Source organism: Ailuropoda melanoleuca, unplaced genomic scaffold, assembly GCF_002007445.2.
Source record: "Ailuropoda melanoleuca isolate Jingjing unplaced genomic scaffold, ASM200744v2 unplaced-scaffold4548, whole genome shotgun sequence".
Lineage (NCBI taxonomy): Eukaryota > Metazoa > Chordata > Mammalia > Carnivora > Ursidae > Ailuropoda > Ailuropoda melanoleuca.
Window position 1 is genome coordinate 159,150 of NW_023217703.1, and position 9,044 is coordinate 168,193.

Genomic DNA, 9,044 nt, shown 5'->3' on the forward strand with positions numbered 1-9,044 from the left:
GGAGGCACAGAGATGAATGTGACCAGGTTCATGAACTCCTCTAAGTAAAGGAGCCAGGAGGTGAACCCAGGCCTGCAGTCCAGTGCTCGTGCTCTAATTACTGAACTGAACTGCACTTATGACTCAGCCATGGGATTAGTAGTTACTGTGCAAAGAAGCTTTAGGATCTGCATGGATGTCAGGAATTCCCTGAGCCAAGGGGAATCCCAAACACTGTTTGTCATTATGAGGTCAGCTCGGGGGTCACATAGCCCAGGGAAGCTCTTGAGCCATAGAAGTCCAGATCTTGCCATAGTCATTCATCTGAAAAGGACATAGGAAGCCTGGTCTGTTTGAAACCATGCTTGTGTTCAGTTCAAAGATTCTGAGAGTTTGGAGGCACCATTTAGGACAAGCCAGCCAAACTCTGTTTGAACGCTGGGCTACTCCTCCACACCTGACCTCAATCTGGTCAGGATGGAGGAGACCCTTTCATGGTATTTGATGGCATTGTCAGTATGAGTAAGCCCTAGTCATGCTGAAATCCTGTGAGCTTAGGGACACTCCTGGGACAAGGAAAAATAAGACTCAAAGAACCAGTTCATAATTAACCTTCTGTCCAGAGCTGGTCAGTGCCTGGCCAATCAGTGTCATGGCATGGTCACTCTTCAGGGCATGGCACAAATAAAATAAGAATAGGGAGCATGCTGGGCGGTGCCTGGGTGGCTCTGCCAGTGGAGCATTTGACTTGATCTCAGTGTCGTGGTTTCAGTCTCCATGTTGGGCATGGAGCCCATTTTAAAAACAGAGAGAAAGAATCGGGGGCATAGTGTTGTAGATTTGATAACATTCTCCCCATGAGCCCTAAAAAAATGCTTGAATGCCATGAACTACACACTTTCGGGACAGTGACCAACAAGAACTCAAACACTCGTAACAGCCTGCTGTCCATCATCCTTGTTTGGATGCGCTTGTCCAGCTGGGCCAGGGAGTGTCCATGCTCCAGTGGGGGCCTTTGCTCCTTCCAGAGCTCTCCCATTGTTGGCTAGTAAGTGCAAGCATGGAGAGAGGCCATGATTCATGACTATATACACATAGCCTTGCAAAGCGAGACTAGAAGTCAAACAGCATCAAATGAATAATGGTGCTTGGTTTTCAATGATAGAACTTCATTATTGACAAATCGTCAACAATTGATGAGCTTCCTCACAAAGGATGTGAGATGAAATGCAACAGAAAGTCGTGCTTAGATCTGAATCTAAGTCTCTCAATAAAAGGTTGCTTATTATCACGTGCAAAACAGTATACAGCAGATGATAGATTTAAATGCAAAAGCAGGTCTGGGTGATCCTTACGGTGAGTTGTGACGGGGGAGCTTCTCCAGGGTGTGGGTATGGAAGGGTCCCTCTCTATGTGTCCTTTGTATATTCCCTGATTTTTTTTTAAAAGAGTTTATTTGAGAGAGAATGAGAGAGCAGAAGTGGTGAGTAAGGGGTATGTTGGGGGGGAGAAGAGGGACAAGCAGACACCAAGCTGAGTGCAGAAACAGAGGCCCAGCTCGATCCCAGGACCCTGAGATCATGACCTGAGCCAGGTCAGACACGTGACCCACTGAGCCACACAGGCGCCCCTGAGGGGTCCCTCTCAAAGGAGGTAGGGCTTGGTCCCCTGCCACTGCAGGGTCTAGAGAAGGATGAGGAGNATGAAGGAACAGGGAAGGTGCACATTCAGAGCCAGTGCAGTCTCAATTCCCACTTAGCCAGGCCTTAGCCCAGGCAGTTTGGAGACTTACTTAGATCAATACCAGTGAGATACTAGAGGTCATAGGCTTAATTTATTAAACCAGCAAAGCACTAGCCCAGGTGGCCATTTTCCCAGTTAATTCACAGGAACTGCTCAGCCAGGGTTGGTCAGTTGAAGGGAAGCTAATTCTTGGTAGAGCTGTCATGTGACAATTAGTTTGGAAAGTCCTCGGTTCTGAATCAGCTTGGGAGCCCCGCAGACCACTGGCCCTGAGGGTGTTCAACTGGTCCTGGGGAAGGCTCCACGTCAGAGAGCTAGTAGGGTGAATGCTGTGGAAGGATGGCCACAGTTGGGCTTCCCCTGGCCCTTCAGAGGGGTTTGTCAAGGGGCATCTGCACTGTGTTCTTGGTCAGGGGTTGAAACCTAGATGTGTGAAGGTGAGCTAGGATTTGGACTTTGCTGTTGGCTCAGGCACCTCCCCCAGGGCATCCAGTGTCTCCCACAGACAGCTCGGGGCTGGAGGATATGAGAAAGAGATGAGGGAGCCCTGGTTCAGGGCTTCAGAGCTTGATCTCAGGTGTCTGGACAGGTGTCAGGTGTTCTGAGACCTTTCACCCCAAGGAACCAACTCCATCCCTGTCCCGCCTCCCCCACTCAACATTAAGTTGTTTCTATAGCTTGGCTTTGGTAAATAGTGCTGCCGAACATGGGCAGATATTTCTCTGAAAACTAGTCTTGAATTCAAATGGATTTCTTATCCAAGAGTGGGATTGCTGGGTGTAATGGTAGTTCTTTTGTGAATTTTTTTGATGAAGTCCTGTATTGTGTTTTTATAGTGACTGCATCAGTTTACATTCTCTGTGGGGTATTTGAAGGCTATATGAACCCTAAGACCTTCCTAAAGCCCTGACTCAGGTGGCTTTGCTAGGCAAATGATGAACCATGGGATCAAAAGTTTGGACTCTGATGAACTTATCACTCCTCTTTCTATGGTCTTCTGATAGCAAGATGTCAACACCTCTTTCTGTTGTCATGCATTTCCCACGGTCTCTGAGAAAACAAAAAATAAAGTGAAAAAAAAATCCATATTTTCTCTAGGTCTCCGGAAGCTGGCCAGGAGAATAAAGCTGAAGGTTCACCCCACTTCTCACCCTATTGAAGGTACCGTGGAAATTCATTCATGAAGTTGATTCAAGAATAATTATTCTAGGGGCACCTGGGTGGTGTCCAACTCTTGATTTTGGCCCAAGTCATGATGTCAGGGACATGAGATTGAGCCCTGTGCTGGGCTCCATGCTGGGTATGGAGCCTGCTTCAGATTCTCTCTCCCTTTCCCTATGCCCCTCCCCTGCTCACACTCCCTCTTTGTCTCTAAAAGAAAAAAGAAGAAGAAGAATTATTACACTAGTTTTCAGTGTCCCATACTTAAGACAAAAATGACAAGCTATATTATTTTTGTTTCACGTGTGAAAATTTTAATTCAGCTGGTCACTCATTAGTTTATAGCCACAGTAGTCAGATGGCATTTGCAACACAAGTCTCTTCACATTTCATGGTAGGTATAGTGAAGCTAACGAATGGACATTAGTCTGTTATTAAATATTAGGAAAAATAGATCTTTTATTATTTTTAATGAAAAGATGTTATTACTTCGAAAAGGTTTAGATTAAGATAGTAATTGAGGAGATAATATAAAAAATTTCCCTATCACCCTTATCTCTTGGCGCACAATTTCCACAATCTTTCGAAGCTTCATCAGTGTGGAACACATGATATGGATCACAAACCAGTGTAGCGATATTAATACTCATTGAAGGCCAGCATTGCTAGGAGGGTCTGCTCTGTGTTGTGTGGGAGTATGGGTTTTGACAAATGCGTAAAGTCGTGTATCCACCATGTACAGAGTAACTTCACTGCCTTGAAAATCCTGTGTTTAACCTATTCATGCCTTTGCACTTTCTCTAGAAATCTTAACAACCATTGACCTTTTGTCATCTCTATAGCTTTCCTTTCTCCAGAATGTCATCTAGTTGGAACTGTAAAGCATGTTGCTTTTCCAGACTGACTTCTTTCACTTTTATCTATACAGTTCACATTCGACAATGTCTTTTTGTGACTTGATAGTTCAATTATTTTTTTAATCTCCTTTTTATTATTGTTTGAGAGAGAGAGTGAAAGTGTGTGGGGAGGGGCAGAGGAAGAGGGAGAGAGAATCTTCAGCAGCCTCCACGCTCAGCAGGGAACCCGTCTGACGTGGGGCTTGATATCGTGCCCCTGAGATCATGACCTGAGCCAAAATCAAGAGTTGGATGCTTAATTGAGTGAGCCAGCTATGTGCTCCGGTAGCTCAGCTATGTTTATTACTGAATCGTATTGCATTGTAAAGGTGTATTGCCGGTTGTTTCTCCGTTCACCTAGTGTAGGACAGCTTAGTCGCCTCTAGATTTGGTGTTCATAAATCAAGCCGATAGAAGCACTCCTGGGCCAGTTTTCATGTGGACACAGTTTTCAACTCAACTGGGTAAATACCTAGGAGTGAGATGGCTGGATGACACCACAAGACTGTGTTTTGCTTTGTAAGATTTGATAGAACTCACAGGTCAAACCATCTGGGGCTGGCTCTTCCTTTCTGGGAAATGTATTAACTATTGGTTAAATGCCTTTGATACATGCCTGGTTCAGATCATCTATTTCCTTTCAGTGGGTTTTGGTAGTTTTGTGACTTTGAAGGAATTGGCCTCTTTCCTTTCAGGAATCCTAGAATNATTTCTTTTCAGGAATCCTAGAATTTTTCCATGTATTCCTTTAGAATCCTTTCAACATGACGTCTCCTCTTTCATCTGATATTAATGTGTGTCTTCCCTCTTTCTTCATGGTTAGTCACGCTAGAGCTTTATCCATTTTACTGATGTTTACAAAGAACCAGCTTTTGTCTTGGTTTGGTTGATTTTGTTTGAGAGTGTTTTGTGTTTCATTTCATTGGTATCTGCAATTATATTACTTTTTTTTCTTACTTGCTTTATATGACATGACTCTTTTTTCCTTGTTTTCTAAGGAGGAAGCCTATTCACTTTGAATCTTTCTTACTTTCCAACACGATGACATTCAGTAGTATAAATCACCCAAGCACTGCCTTCGCATACATTTTTGTCAACGTGTATTTTCATTTCGTTTAGTTCAAAATCTTTTCAAGCTTCTCTTGAAACTTCCTCTTTGACCATTTTTTAAATCTCCAGCTCTTTGGGGATTTCCCAAGATTTCTTGCTGTGGTTGAGCTCTAGTTTAATTTCATAGAGGTTGGAGAGCAGCTGTTGTATTGCTTCTACTCTTTGAAATGTGTTGGGGTGTGTTTTATGGCCCAGCATGGGGTCTCTTGCTGAATATTCCAGGTAAGCTGGAGAAACAGTATATTCTGCTAGAGAGTCTGTGCTCCAGGAAACCTGGATTCCCTGTGTTCCCTATCCTGTCTCCTCAGGGCCATGGTTTGTCCTGTGTCCACCCCTCTCCATGTATCCCAGAGACTGGTCGATTTTTCAGTGTCTTCAGGCTTTTTCTTGTTCGTAGGGTGGACAGTGATTTCCATGGTCCTTGCATGTGGAGCCCTCTACTTTTGTCTTCATGTGCCTTCCATCTCCCTTCTCCTGAAATGTGTCTTGACTTCAAGATATTTGGGCACACGCTGCTTCCATTCATATAACCAGGTCTCCAAAAACAGCCGAGATGCCTGTGTCTAGATGTCAGCTTATGTAGCAAAACACACGTTTTCTTTGACATTCCACCTCTTACACTGGCTGTTATCCTAAGTTAGAGGTTTACAGAAATATCAGCCATATGCTTTCACTCAATGTGTTACCCTCCCAGAGGTATGGACTAGTGAAAATAAAGAATATATGTGTTTTTACATATATCCATTGAGTATCCAGCCTTTCACACACCATGACAGACCAAGAAACCCATTGACAGAGAGGGATAGATACGCATGTACATAGGGAGTTAGTAACATAGAAAAAAAAAGTTAAAGTTTGAGATGAAGAGACATGAATTTCTCTATGTAGACAATTGCATCCTTGTGCACATAGAGCTCTAGCTTTAGAAAAACAGGAGCCTCTATTCATGTGGTTGTGAGGTAATGCACAGGTCAGGTCCCCTGAGTCTGCGTCCAGCACGCTGTTCAAAGGCGAAGCTCTGGTCATTCGCATGACTGGGCAACAGCTCTTAGATTGAGGTGTTGGAGGAGGAGGAAATCACACAAGATGATAGGAGGAGGAGGAAATCACACAAGATGATAGAGTTTCACACGTTGTAGAACACAAGTATGTTATGTACATAAGCCCTCTCTCTCACCAGGAAACTGGTGTTCGTTTTGTTTGACCAGATATCTGTGAGGTCAGGCAACAAATTCATTCTGGAAGCATCATGCACATTATTTTGGGAAATGGCCACTTAGTGTGTGCTCAGGCAGTCAGCAAAAGCATTTCTGAGACCTTTATGTGACTCCTTAAACACCGAGTCTGGCTTAACGTAAAGGAGTCCTTTTTAGATGAAGCAGGTGTGTGTCATGGAGAAAGCACTGGCCTGGGAGCTTGGACAGCAGAGTTTGACTGCAGCTCTGAGTTTTGTGAAGTTATGGCATCTCAGACGAGACATTTCACCTCCAACGAACCTTCCTGAGCATTTCCATGGCATGCTTTACTTACACTAACCATTCAACCCTCACCACCAATGCAGTACTTTGCTTGCTAAGGGCACTCTTCAGATGGAGAAACTGAGGCACGGAGCTGAATGCACCCAAGCACACAAGCTCTTAAGTGGACATGCCAACATGTGAACCCAGATGGCTGGGCCCATGCTACTACTCTGAGATACTGAACTGCACTTAAGACACTGACAAGCATAGCTCTGAGCCATGGGTTTAACAGAAACCATGCAGGATCTTTCCAAGGCCTGTGTATATATCTGAACTGCATGAATCTATGGAGATCCCAAGTACTGTCTACCCTTATGAGGTGGCCTCAGTGAACACATGGAGGGCGGACTTGGGCTTAGCCCTTAGTGTGAAAAGCACACAGAAGGTCCAAACTGTCTGTCCAGCTCACAGATTTTGAGACGGGGAGGCACAGCATTGAAAAACCTGGTAAATCTCTCTCAGTGTTGGGTCACTTCTCAGCGGCTGGCCCCAAACGGGAATCAAGAGATAGTTTAGTGCTCTTGGATTGCATGATCCCCCTGAGCCCCAGAAAGCCTCCAGTGCTGGCAATGACACACCCAAGCAACAAGGACAAATAAGAACTCAAAGTAACATTTGGTTACTAACCCAGGGTCCACTCTTCTTCCTGCACCTCTCTTATAGAACTGGGGTAGAGGGCGTCGGGGGTAACCCAGGCCTCCCACTGTAAAGGACCATCCCATTAGTGGATGACTACTGCTAGCATGGAGAGCCACCGACTCAGTGAACACATACATGAGACACACACTGGACGGAAAAATACCATGAGATTAATGAAGTTACTTTTATTTATTTCATATTTTTAAATTTTTGGACTATCTTCTGTCTTTAGGGTGTCTTTATTTTTCATTATTATTATTATTTTTTAATGGAAGTAGTTGAGTTGACACACCATATTCCATTCATTTCAGGTGTACCTTTGCCTTCCATGGCAAAGCCAGGACTCTGTTTCTCCCTTCTTTGCTGCTTCTCTTCTCTGCATCTCCTTCCATGAAGAAGGGGGCTCTCCAATATCCAACTGCAGGTTTTTCTTTTTTTTAATTTAAATTCAAATTAGGCAACACATACTGTATTATTTTCAGGGGTAGAACTTAGTGGTTCATCTGTTGCGGTAACAGCCAGTTGTCATTCCATCAAGTGCCCTCCTTAAGGCCCATCAAGCAATTACCCCATCCCCCCACTTCAGCAGCCTCAGTGTGTTCTCTAGATATACAAAAAAAAAAAAAAAAATACTCAACTGTTGAAGGACTCAAAACTTGTCATTGGCAAGTGCATGTTGTTAAACCAACCATATCCCTCACCACCCCCCTTCAGCAGCCCTCAGTTAGTATTAAAGATACACTGTAAATTACTCAACCANAATGGAAGTTGTTGAGTTGACACACCATATTCCATTCATTTCAGGTGTACCTTTGCCTTCCATGGCAAAGCCAGGACTCTGTTTCTCCCTTCTTTGCTGCTTCTCTTCTCTGCATCTCCTTCCATGAAGAAGGGGGCTCTCCAATATCCAACTGCAGGTTTTTCTTTTTTTTAATTTAAATTCAAATTAGGCAACACATACTGTATTATTTTCAGGGGTAGAACTTAGTGGTTCATCTGTTGCGGTAACAGCCAGTTGTCATTCCATCAAGTGCCCTCCTTAAGGCCCATCAAGCAATTACCCCATCCCCCCACTTCAGCAGCCTCAGTGTGTTCTCTAGATATACTTTTTTTTTTTTTTTTTTACTCAACTGTTGAAGGACTCAAAACTTGTCATTGGCAAGTGCATGTTGTTAAACCAACCATATCCCTCACCACCCCCCTTCAGCAGCCCTCAGTTAGTATTAAAGATACACTGTAAATTACTCAACCATCAGAAGGAATCAAATCTTGACATTGGCAACTGCATGTTGTTTAACCAACCACATCCATCTCCACTGTTCTGTCGTTCAAGTCAAGCAGAGCTGAGTCATTCATGAGATAGAGCACCGAGGGTGGGAAGATACTCTGTGTCCTCTAGTCAGTCTCCCATTTGGATGGCCAGTTGGAGGAGATTCATCCTGGCAGAACAAATAGAGAGACTTCACTATGGGCAGAGGGAGAGGTCGGGCCCCCGCACGACAGCACAGTGTGCAAGCAGGCGACCTATTTGTAGACTAACTGACTCACATCGACCAGGTTGCCTTAAGCTAGAAAGTCAAAGGTCTGTTTCTCCTTCGTTTCCTCATCCTCTTGTTTGCTTTTCCTCACCCACCAAGGAGAATGGCCCAGCAGCAGCTCAGCCCATGCTTCTTAACCAGTCACTCCCATAGAGTCTTGTCCCGTGTCCATATCAACAGTGATCACACAGTAATTCCCGAGTAGGACCAACAATGGACTGACACTTACTTTGTGCCCTTTTAGAGTGTACCAAGTGTGTGGTGGAGGACCTTAGCAAGAAAGCACTGTGGCCCAACACATCCAGGTTAAGCTTGGCTGTCTTTGCCTGAGAGAAATGTTTCTTAATTCAGTTTCCTCTTTTTGAAGTGAGTTCAGCTATGACAACATGACAGTGTAGTTTTTAGACGTGAGGTACCATTTTCTTGGGGTGTTGGGAGGGGAGGTTGTAAACTGTGTG

General features: G+C 44.3%; 1 long non-coding RNA gene across 1 annotated transcript in view; it reads left to right on the forward strand.

Annotated features, from left to right (window-relative positions):
- LOC117799234 overlaps positions 1-8,913 on the forward strand; it is a 10,664-nt gene extending 1,751 nt beyond the window's left edge. The window contains exons 2-3 of the long non-coding RNA XR_004622954.1: positions 2,821-2,883; positions 8,831-8,913. This is a non-coding gene — a long non-coding RNA (uncharacterized LOC117799234). The remainder of the gene's footprint in view (positions 1-2,820; positions 2,884-8,830) is intronic.
- Positions 8,914-9,044: the final 131 nt, after the last annotated feature.